Below are 12191 nucleotides of genomic sequence, written 5' to 3'. Positions count from 1 at the left end.
ATCAAAAGAGTCCTGCCAGTCTTGCAGGGCTGTGGGAGATGGGATTGTGTCTGCCCGTGCTGATGTCTCGGGTGCTGGACTGCCCAGGGACACGTCCTGGCCCCGGGACACTCGCAGCCAGCAGAGCTGGCCTGGCTTTGCAGCCACGGTTCCTGCGCTGCTGCCCCTGAGGAGTTTTGCAGTCAGAGCCTCAGCAGGGCTGTGCCATGGATTCCTTCTGATGCAGGAGGTATTTTTCAGCATTCCTCACGTGTAAACAGCTCCCCTGCTCCTGCCTCCGAGGCAGAGGGGATACTGCTGCCTGGGAGGCACAGAGAGAGGCTCGGGATGACTTCCACGTGAGAGATCCACTTGGATGGTTGCTGAGGTGGTTTCTAAATTCTGACTTTGTTTTCCACAAGTTTGCTATTCCCCTGCTCTAATTTCTTCCCTTTTCTTGGTAAATACAGATTGACATCTGCAAACTTTCTGCCTATGAAAATTGTGCCTCCATCAGCATCTCCTTCTGCAGGAACTTTGGTAATTTCTGTAAGCTTTTTGTCTTCCCCAAGTCTAATCTTAGACAATAAACAAAGCCAGACAAACACTTTTTCAGTCTGGAAAGGCACAAATAAGCAACCTGTACTTGTTAAATTAGGCACTATGAAAATGCTGAGCTTTAAATCGTTGTCGCAGTAATTATTGTCATCATTGTCGTTATTAGATGACATAAGATTTTATTGCTGATAATTCGGAGGCTTGGATACATTTATTTGAACTGACTGCTCCTTTGGCTAAGAATAATTGCTTAAATTTCTCTCTTGGGTTTTTGCTTCTATAAAAAGATTGTTGACCTTGAAGCTTTTGCTTTATTTTGGATTCTTGTTCAAATGCAAATACTGAGAAAATACCTAGAGACAAAATGTAACTCAGCAAGCAGAACATGGAATTTGGGGACCTTGGAGAGAGAAGTCAGCTTTTGGGTTGCCAGAGACCCCCAGCTTCTCTCTTAATCCTTTTTATTATTATTTTAAGAGTAGAAAGTGAGGTTTGCTTTTCCATAAGCAGGTGTTGATGTTTGAGTGCTTTGACTGCTGAAGGTTTGCACTGGGGGGGTGATGAAGTTGATGGATCTTTTGTGGAGCTGCTCATGGGAAGAGTCCATGGCCAGGAACCTGCCCCAGCCCAGCTGTTTGCCCAGGAAATGCTGTGTTTGGGGGATGCACCTATTCAGCTGTGGTAAGAACAAAGAATGAGTAAGGAAATAAATTAAGGAGAGAAAAAGAGCCAGGAAACAGCAACTAACGGTGCCAGGCAGGGTGACAGACTCTGGAGAGCTCCGAAATGTCATGGTTTCATGCAGTGTGCAAATAAGGATGAAATTGAAAACCAGCTTTTAGGAGAGGTAACTCTTAATTTGCATGAAATAATAATCAAATCATTATCAGACCACCTTAAACTGCCACACTGAAGGTCACTTAACTGCACAGAGAGACACCACACAACAAGGTCTGTCTGGCATCCGTTTGGAAGGAGAAGGATAATTACCCGTGGGATTTGTTAATTTTTCTGTCGATTAATCAGGTGTGTGTTTCCAGCTAATAACTGACTTTAGTCTGCAAACAACGACAATTCTTTGACTCTCAGGAGGCTTTGTAGGACTGAACGATGTCTTAGCCTGAAAGAAACTGAGGCAAAGTGTGAATGGCACCTGAAATTCTTCAATCTTTTTAATCAGATGAGTGAAGATTAGAGAGCCCAAAGACAGAGACACTCCTTGTGGATAAAAGGCCAGATGAGTCAAAGACCTCCCATCCATAATTTTAAAATTCTCCATTTTTGTGGAAAAGGGAAGAGGGCACCTTTGCTGCAGAGAGCTGAAGTGTTGAGAATTGAGGAGAGGCTTCCCAAGGGCCGTTCTCAGAGCTGTCAGCGATGACATTCTCACTGAGCTCCTGCTTCCCTGGCCAGGAAAAGGTTGCAATCTTGGCAGCACACAGAAATAATCATGTCTGGTCAAGTGTGGCACAAAGGAGTTGAACTCCAACAAAGGGGAAAGCCACCTGTTTTTGGATGATTTATAGCAATGGCAGGAGAGGGTCAGGCTCAGCTCCGGAATCAAAGCTGGAATAAGCACTAACCAAATGTTTTCTGTTTGTATTCACTGATTTAAACCACAATCCTTTATTAGGCTCAGACAGAAATGTGAGTGCTATCCTGGTAATATGGTCTAAGCAGTACATTTTCACTGTTATTCTTCCTATTCATGCCTCATATGATTTTTCTATTGGGTTAATGGCAAATACTCTTGGATAATAACTGGGGTGCAGGTTAATTATTCAGTAAGTGCTGCTAAAGACAGCAGTGTTTCCTCTCCTGCTACAAAAAGGCTTCATTTCCCACCATGTCATTAAACAACCTCACTTAAGAGGCTTGAGAATGAAACATTGCCTCTGATTTAGGATCATCAAAAAGCACATAGCTGCTGCCTTTATTTAATTGACTTGTGATTTAATGGAATTCACGTATCCCTGCTCTTAGATGTAAAAATGGAGCTTGTCTGGGTGATCTCTGAGCCAGTGGAACCCAGCTGGGGTTGGGTATCTCTGTTGGTGGCGATGTCCCACACAAATCCCAGGTGCCAGAGTGCCCTGAGAGCAGCACACTGAGGTGCACAATAAAGCCCATCCCTGTGCAGGTGTTAATTAAAAATCCCTGCATCCCTTCAGCTGTTCATGTTCAAAATCTGTATTTGGTTTGGTCAGCTAAAGGAAGAGTTGCTGTGTCAGGGTGCTAAAAGGTTGGACTTGATGATCTCAGAGGTGTTTTCCAGCCTTAATGATTCCATGACTCTGAAATGTGGTTCTCCTGTGCTGACCAAGTCCCTGGTGCCCATCAGTGCCTGGCTGTGTGCCTCTGGAGGGTGGGAGGCGTGGGGATCCTGGAGCACAGGCAGAGCAAAAGCTGTCCTGGGCCAGCTCCTGTGGCATGGGAGGTCTTGGCATGGTGGAGATGTTGGATGGTGAGCCAGGATCAGCGTTCTGTGGCAGAGGGGCAGTGCAGAGTTTGGGAGGAGCTTTGGAGTGAAGAAGTGGGAAATTTGGAAGAGAGAGAACTATTTGTAGCTCAGAAAAATGAATCAGTAAAACAAGAATGCAGTGGAAGTTCAAAGCAAGGTGTTCCCCCATCTCCCAAGGGTGAATTGTGCTCCTCAGCCCCACCACTGCTGACAGGGGGCACGAGGGGCTGTTCCATGACTTCCTTTGCCTTTCCTCCTCCTGGTGTCTACACAAAATTCAGAGGCTGCAGGAGTGCAACAGGGATTCTTCCCTTCCAGGGCCAGGCATTCGTAGCACTGTTTAATTAACAGTAACAGTGATAATAGTAATAATAATAATAACGGTAATGCTAATGGTAATGCTAATTGTTTTTAAAAATCCTCTCAACCCGCCTGTGTTCCACAGCTTAGCTGAGCATTATCCCACAGCCAGACGGGGCACTGGGGTTAATGAACATGCTCTGGGCTGGTGTTCGAGCCAGAAGGGATCTTCTGTCACCATTCCTCACAGGCCTGGTGAACAGTGACCAGTGGCATCTCCAGCTCAGCCCCATTCCATCCCCAAACCATCCCATGGCTGTGTCTGGAGTGGATGACATTCCATGGGATGACGATTTCTGTTTCCTCCCCTGAGTTATTATCAAAGTGCAACATTTGTTCAGATTAACATCTCAACCCCCTCTTCTATTCTGGGGGGCTCTGAAAGCTTGGGTGATACATCAATGACCAAATGTAATTGCTTTCTCTAAAATATGGCTTTCTAAAAGGAAATCTGACTGGGATGCACATAGTGAAGAATTTAATTTATGTAGAAGCAATGGGTCTGAAAAAGGAGGAGGAGGAAAAGTTGTGATATGGAGGCTGAATTCATCTTTGGTTATGAATAACAGATGATTCACTTGGGAATATTTTTTGCTAGATTTAAATGAAATCTCATCAAAAACATGATAATTAAATGTATTTATAAACCTGCACAGCCCACTCAAGGGGGTTTTAGTAATATTGTCAATACTAGAGGTTAACCATAAAACCAGTCAGAATTTATTGTTGCAAGGAGTTGTACCCAGCCGTGATGGTAATTCCTTGTAGGAATCCCTGGAAACTGAGGGTTTAACAGACTTCCTCATTCTGTATTTCTAAATTGTCTCCCAGAAATTAGGAAGCGCTTCTTGGCTCAAAGTTGGGAAAACTTGATGAAGTTGGCCAACAGATTCAGATGTTTGTCATATTTGCCCTTCTGAGCAGGGAAAACCATCGATCTGAAAACACTTCCCCTGTGAGGGCGGGAAGGGTCTGGGATGGAATTCCCAGAGAGGCTGTGGCTGCCCCTGGATCCCTGGCAGTGCCCAAGGCCAGGTTGGACAGGGCTTGGAGCAGCCTGGGACAGTGGAAGGTGTCCCTGCCCACTGGAAACAGGATGAGCTCTGAGGCCTTTCCAACCCAAACCGTTCCAGGGTTCCATGACTTCAGTGTTCTGCTCCTGCCAGCAATGAGCTGCTGTGGTGTCCAAAAGGCCAGAGAAGAGAGAACAAAAGATTGATCTCAGCTTTCAACCTCAAGCACTGATCCTTCCAATGTTTTGTCCCAGGTTTTCTACGGAATCTCTTCCCCAAGTGGTACAGGATGTCCCACATCTGCCCCTGTTGCATTTTCCAGAAGAGAGTGATGGATATTTCCATGTGGTCTACAAACCTCTGGTTCTGTTAATTTGGCCTCTCTAGGTCACGTTTGCCTCATCTGCATGCAGAGAGGCACCTCCTCCTTGGTGTAAGGGCTGTAACATTCTCTGCTGATGAAAACACTTTGATAGAGGTTTTTTTTTTTTTCCCTCACAAATTATCAGGTCATTTAAAAAAATGAGCTCATTTTAATCTAATTCTGCATGTGCAACTGTCTGGAGAGTTATTTTCAGCTCCAGTAGTTGCAGCTTGCAATTATTCTGCTTCCTTTAAGAAAAGAAAAGTAACAGCTCTATATTTTATGCAAATTACTGGCGATCTCTCAGAGCAACTTGTGTTTAGGATAAGTAATAGGAAAAATAAGAGGCCCAATGGATGGTAATGTGGATTTGAAAAAGCACAGGGGAAGCAGGGAAATATGTAAAGATCACTAAAATATTAACATTCGACCACTTAGGCAGGAATATTTCAATTAAAAGCTATGTAATTCTTATTGAAGTGAAATGAACAGTTCCTAACTAACTGTGGCTTCTGGTGGTGAAAAAGCAGCTTTTTTATTTCATTTCCTTAATTGCTGTGGTTCACATGTGCACTCAGACATTCCTGCATCTCCCACAGAGGTCACGGAGTTGAAGTGGGGTGTCAAGGAGTGCCTCAAGTAGCTTCATCCATTCCCAGCAGGGGTGTGGAGGTGGGAATTGGTATTTTCCTGTATTTACATCCACGTTTTGAGCCCTCTTTGAGTACAAGCTGCCACTTTGTGTGCCTTGTCCACGTGCTGCCAGTACAGGCACGGCTGAAGGTCATGTCCAGTTTCAATGTGCTTTAAATTTGATGCTTATTTTGTGCATTTCCATGGAACCTGCACTGATTTGAACACAATTCAGCAGCATTTTGTTGGTTGATTTACTGGAAAAAAGCTGGTGACTGGAATATGTCCTTAAGGCTGCCTTACATGTCACAATTGTTGTTTAAAGGGAAAAATCAGCTTTTCTGTCCCTTGTAGAAAAAGGTTCCTCCAATAATTTTTCCCTTGGATCCATGGTTGACCTCTGTGCCTGTTGGTGGTTCTGGCACAGGTGCCCAGAGCAGCTGTGGCTGCCCCTGGATCCCTGGCAGTGCCCAAGGCCAGGCTGGACATTGGGGCTTGGAGCAGCCTGGGACGGTGGAAGGTGTCCGTGCCCATGGCAGGGGCTGGGATGGGATGATCTTTAAGGTCCTTTCCAAACCAAACCACTCTGGGATTCCATAATTCCATGATTCCATGATGGAAGCCTCATCCATCAAGCAGCAGCAGCAAATCTCCTGCCAGGGGCCAGTTGTCACCTCCAAAGGCTGAGGAATCACCCTCCAAACAAGCCCCATGGCACTGATACTGCAGAGAAACCTCTGGAGCATCTGCCCCAAGCTGTTGGAACACTCTCTTGCAGAGCCAGCTCCTGCCTTGCCCGGCTTTCCTCCCCCCAGCCCCGGGAACAGGGAGAGAAGGGACGTGAACACGAGGAATTAGGAGGCTTGGAAAGAAGGGAATGAGACTTTAAAGACTTGGGAGGTTTGGGGCTGCCACTGGAGGGGTTGAGTGCTGCAAACACAGGCAGTAAATACTTCTGGTTGCTCTGATGAGATTTAAGATTTACCGAGGAGGATTTTTTAAAATGTTGTCTGTGGTGGTAAGGCAGAGATTTTTGATAGCAAAGAGGTACTTTGGGAAATTTAATGCCCATTGTCACCAATCTGTCTGTGTTTAGCAGAGGGAGCGGGTTAATCCAGGGAGGACGAGACAGGAATGTGGGATGGGAAGTCCCAGAGCTGAGGGAGCGATGCAGAGCAGCTCTGGGAAGCAGAGGAGGCAGGGAAAGGCTTTTCTGTAGCTTTGCACGGGATTTTGTGGGTTTGCTGAGCCTGGGTAAAGCAGGTACCTGTTCCCTGGAATCCCTCTGGTGCCTGGTTGGAATGTGTGTCTCTGAACTTCATTCCTGCTCCTGGATTCTGGTGCAAAGCAGGAGTTCTGGTGTAGAACTCCCCAAAAGCTTGGCTGCACAGGGCTCTGTGCTCTGAAAACAGCCTTACTGTCATCTCAGCCTGAGAATTATCCCCCTAGCTCAGCCATAACTAAGTCTATTTTTCCTGCACCTCATCCCTATTTTTCCTGCACCCAATCCCCCTGACTTTGGAGCAGCAGGGCCTGAGAGGAGGCTGGACATCCCAAAAATGAGAGGAAACTCCAGCTGTGACCCTGCAGGCACCACTCATCGGAGATCTCCTCATACACTTCGTGTGAGCAGCAGTACAAATGAGCTGATGGTTTCTTAATTAGATTTGAGCATTCCGTTGTTAATTAATTTACTGGAATGTTTCAGGATGTTTTCCCCCCACATCCCTCTCCCTGAGGAGCAGCCAGCAGCAGTGCCACATAGCACAAATTAATCTTTACAATTGCCACATGTCATTCCCCCAGTTGAGGAACAGAAGCCACCATGGAATATTCGTTCCCTACAAAACACAAAGCAACGGAACATCTTCCTTAACAAATGAATAATCAAGTTTAAATAACAATGTCAAAATACCCTTTTGAAAAATTTCTATTTGCATGTCTAATGGTTGTAAATTTAGTGCTTTAGTATTTAGTTTTCCTGATGAGGAACTGGTTTTTGGGAGGTCATACAAGATCCCAAAGGTCTGATTTGGTTTTGGCAGGTGTGGAAGTTTTCCCCCATGGCAGGGGTTTGGAATGAGATGTCTTTAAGGTCCCTTCCAACCCAAACCATTCTGGGATTCTGTGATCTTGGAGGGTTTTGTCATCTTTCAGGAGTCACTGCTTCAATGAAATGGAGTCTACAAGTCTCCTGAGCATCTCCTCATATGACAAAATCCAACATGAAAGTGTTCCCAGGAAGGAATTTCCCAGAGTTTCTGAGAGGATTTCTGGAAAGCCACTGTTCATTGCCCTCATTACTCCGACTCCAGTTGAAAATCAGGGCCATGCACTCCAATGTAGGAATGGGAAGTGAAATATTTAAAGGCCCTTTCTCTTGTGAAAGTTCCTGCTAAATCACCTCCTCGAAATGCAAAGACACTAATGGGCATTGAAACTCCTGCCCTATTTGTTTGATTTTCCCGTGTTCTTTTAGGCATGTGGCAAAATGAAAGGGTTTCAGGCAGGCAGCTCATACACTCATAGAATGAGTAGTTTGTTCTCTTGAGCTCTCCTTCCTTATCAGAAATTCCTGTGATAAGGAGAAATCCACCACCTTTATCTTTTGGGGAGCTGTTCTGCTTGTAGGACGGGGTGAGGATGAGGAGAGAGGACCCTTGCAGGAACCCATTTAGTTATGGCTGGTTGGAACTGGCACAGCTGAAGGGTTTGTTTGAGGCTTAAAAGGCAAAAGTTAAAGACACTGAAACTTCAGGATGCCACGGGACCTCAGGGGTGAGGATTTGGGAGCCTTTGGGTAATGTTTGGTCTGGGATCCCAAATGCAGGGGAAGGAGGAAGTTTCATGGGGTCCAGCACTGTGACAAGTGAAAGGTTTTAGGTCTGAGTTCCTGAGTTATGGCAACCCGCAATTAATTGTGAACTTCTATTTTAATTTACAAAAAACCCCAAACCAGTATTTTACAGCAGCAAGAACAATCAGAGAAAGGAAAAGCCCAGGTTTGGTTTAGGATGACAATGGACAAGAAATAAGCAATTTGTGGAATTCTAAATGGAGGAGCCTTGAGGAGGGGGCAAGAAAATGCTAGAAAGGAAGAGGCTTTAGGCAAAGGAGATAATTGAACTGCGATGGATATGGGATTTTTTGTGTATGTATCCAGGCAACTGTTTGCTTTAGCTGTAATGACTGCTATAAATCACAGAGTGAAGGCTCTCACCCCACAACGAGTCTGGGACGGAGCCGCTGACGCTGCCAGCTAATGGAGCAGATCCCTTGCAGGAGCAAGAGTGCCCTCTCATTGTCACTCACCCGGTGGCACAGTGACAGATCATGCAGGGCAGCGTTCAGGACACCTGGGAGCAGCTGCACTTCCCTGCCATAAACACCAAAAAGCTGAAGGAACCCTATGACATCATCAAACAAATTCTGTCGCCTACCCTGTGACCTCCAGGATTTGTGAGGGGTGGCTGGAGCCCGTTCTCTGTCCCAGTGCTTCGGTCTGGGCTCCCATTCCCCCGGAGTGGGTGAGGGATCCAGAGGCTGCTCCACATGGACTGCAGCGGGAGGGGGGCGAGCGAGGCCTGAAGATGAAGGTTCTGGAAGAGAGGTGCAGCTACACTCCTGAACTTGTGTATTTTCTGTTATTATCAGGCCTTAACTCTCAGACCTGGATTGCTCCCTGGGTTCCTGGATTTCTGTGTGGCTTTGGGGGAGCCAAGCCATGCGACAAGAGGTGACGGATGCACGGGAAGCTCCACCTGGACACGAGGTGGAACTTCCCTGTGCAGTGACTGAGCACTGAGCAGGCTGCCCAGGGAAGCTGTGGAGTCTCCTCACTGGGAATATTCCAGAAGCCCCTGGATGCAATCCTGTGCCTTGTGCTCTGGGATGAGCATGGGGTTTGGACCAGGTGGCCCCCTGTGGTCCCTTCCAACCTGACCCACTCTGGAATTCTGTGAACTTCCCTAGGGCTATCAGAATTTTAGGATTTCAGAGTTTCCTTTTTGGCACTGTGCTCTGCCTGAATTTAAAAGACAAACAGCAGGCTCTGTGGCTACTCATAAAAAATATAATGTTCCTTTTCTTCCTTTTGTGTGTGAAAAATGAGTTACCCATTGAAAGAATAGCCTGTTCCACACCACTACATGTGTTTCATACATATTCACAAAGAAGCAGTTTTGAAAAATACACTGCTGTGCTCTTGCTGCTGGAGATAGAGGAGAAAATTACAAATTCCAGTTTTTCCCTACTGCTTCACTTCTGCCACTGTGTAAACACCGAGTGTTTGTTGTGCTGGTGGGATTAACTGGTGTTTGTTTAAGGTGGGAGAGGTGTTTTTAGAAAACAGATGGATTTGGACTGTTTGTTTCCCCCAGGAACTGGAGGAATGGAAGCTCATTTAGAATTGTTCTCTGTAATTTTTGCTGTTGGCTCTGAGGAAATGCTGAGAGTCTGCATTTACCTCTGTCCTCTCCACCTCCCCTGCCTCAGCTACAACTCCTGCCTGCTGCACGCTGCTTGTGGGGCACTAGAGAATGGTAAATACTCTGGAAATATGCTCAGACCTCAGACACCTCAGCCAGCTTGGGGGCATTTTTGATCTTTTATTCTGGGCTTTGGTAGGGAGAATAATATTACCTCAGCACACAGGGCAGTTGCACAGATAAATGCACTGAAGGCATATGAAGCACTGAGATAACGCCCTGACTGATGGCACAGGAAAAGGTCCACAGGGAAATTCCTCATTCAGAGCATGGCCAGAACATGAGGAAAGCTCTGGAGCAGGTGCTGAGCTGTGAGGATGCAGCAGGACTTGGCATCTCTGTGCTCGGCTGCCTTTGATTTCCAGTCCCCAGGTGTGCTGATCACCGCAGGTGTAACAGCAGCAGCATTGCCCGGGCTGCAGTCCAGGCGGAAAGAGCTCATTTTAAAGTTTAGTGCCCAAAACTCAGTGTTTGACTGACCACAGAGCTCGGAGAAAAACCTTCAGAGCTCTGTTGTTAATGTGCATCTGCTGCCCTTTGGAGTCTTTAGGCACCCCTTGGAGTTTTCCAGAGGTAAATCCACGTGTGAGATTAGGAACAAAAGGCCCTTTGTTAACTCATTTGTAGCAAAGTATTGAAAATATCCATGGTTTAAGGAAAAATTCCTTTCCAATGGACTAGGAGGGGAAAGCCCCTATTTGCTGTTTATTTTAATTATCGGGACACACGGAGGGTGGTGTTGGGATTAACAGTCACATGAGAAGCCCACAAATCTCATCCCATCCTCTCCATTTCCAGTACAAACAATGAAGAAAGCGAAGAAATAAAATTCCAGGTTTCAGCAGAGGACACTCCAAGTGTCTCCTCTGTTGTGCTTTGGTTCTGCTCTGCCAAACGAAACAGCTCCTCCTCCTGCAGAGAGGGGTTGAGGGATGCTGCACATCAGTTCTGGGGGAAAAGAGAGAGAAGTCATTAACAGCAGAGCGAGGGAAAGTGCCCAGAACTGCATAACTTCTTCCAGCTTACAGATACAAAAAAAAAGAGCTTCTTGGAGACTGATGGGGTTTGGATTGTCCCTGGGGATTTATTTGATGTATGATGTGACTGGGAGCAGGCAGGTACAGAGCAACACGGTAGATTTCGAGGGCAGTGGAGCATAGCCCAATAATTCATGAGAAGTTTAACCCTAATGGGAGTTGGGAAGTTGCAGGAGGGGCATGAGCTGGGATCCCTGTGGGTGTCGGAGGTTTCATTTCCAAGCCTGGAGCTGTGCTGCTCGGGCCATCGTCCCTGTGGGGCTGGAAGGGCTCTGTGCTCCGCAGGACTCTGCTCAACCTCCCCTGTGACCCGGCTGGCTGTGACCCAGACCTGCTGCCAGGCGTGGTCACCATCCCTCCCTGTGCCACTGGGCTTGGGGAGCTCCTACAGGTGGCCAGAGGAGGCAGAAACGCTGAGTTAATTGATGTGCGGCACCTTGGCGGCCCCAGGATCAATTATCAGCACTGCCATGCAATGGCCCTTTGATTTTCCCTGCTTTTCCTGGAAGCTTTGCACAGGCTGAGAAGATTTGCTGCCATGTTATTGATTGAAAAATTGTTTATCAAAATCAGCCAAGCTGAATTTATCACCTGGGCTGGGACAAGAGTGCCCATGAAGACTTGAGGGGTGTCAGTTCAGCTCAGCACCGCCCTGAGACTCACGCCTACAATTTTCAAGGAAACTTCCTGACTCCTGGATAATCTGGGATAATTGTTCTGTGTTATCACCCAGAAGTGATCAGGAGGGAAGGGTTTGCCCGAGGAGCTGATTTGTGGCTGCTCTGAGCTCCAGCACAGCCCAGCAGTTCCCATTTCAATTGCAGGGAAGTTAAGAATGGATCATCACATCTGTTTAAACTCCGAGCTCTTTGAGGCACAGAAATATTTATGTTACATCTACATCCTGAGAGAGCAGGGAACAAGTCTTGACTGAGATTCCAGGGACTGTTCAGGAGATATGACTGAAAACCAGGTTTAAGGGAAATATTGCCACGGGATTATAGGCCAAGAAATTGAAGGCTTTAGAATTGCTTGGATTTTTTTTTATGAGAGCTTGCTAAGAACATGGCACAAAAGAGTGCAAAATCCTGTCTTTATTGTGAAGAGAAGGAACATGTATTTTAAGGTGCAATAAGTATATTCAGACAATTCTGACTTTCTGAAATAATCATGTTACACTGGAGTGCCAGCCACCTGCATTTCAGAATTGTGTGTGGGGTATCAGAGCTGGTGAGAAGTTTAGAACATTTATATTTCTGTGATCAAACGAGAAGATATTTTTAGAAGCAGGAGGGGGAA

Source organism: Corvus kubaryi, unplaced genomic scaffold (assembly GCF_017639235.1).
Source record: "Corvus kubaryi isolate FWS band 111438036 unplaced genomic scaffold, C.kubaryi_AGA036_p1.0 136, whole genome shotgun sequence".
Taxonomy (NCBI): Eukaryota; Metazoa; Chordata; class Aves; order Passeriformes; family Corvidae; genus Corvus; species Corvus kubaryi.
The sequence above is the reverse complement of the archived record's forward strand: the minus strand, read 5'-3'. Positions refer to the sequence as shown.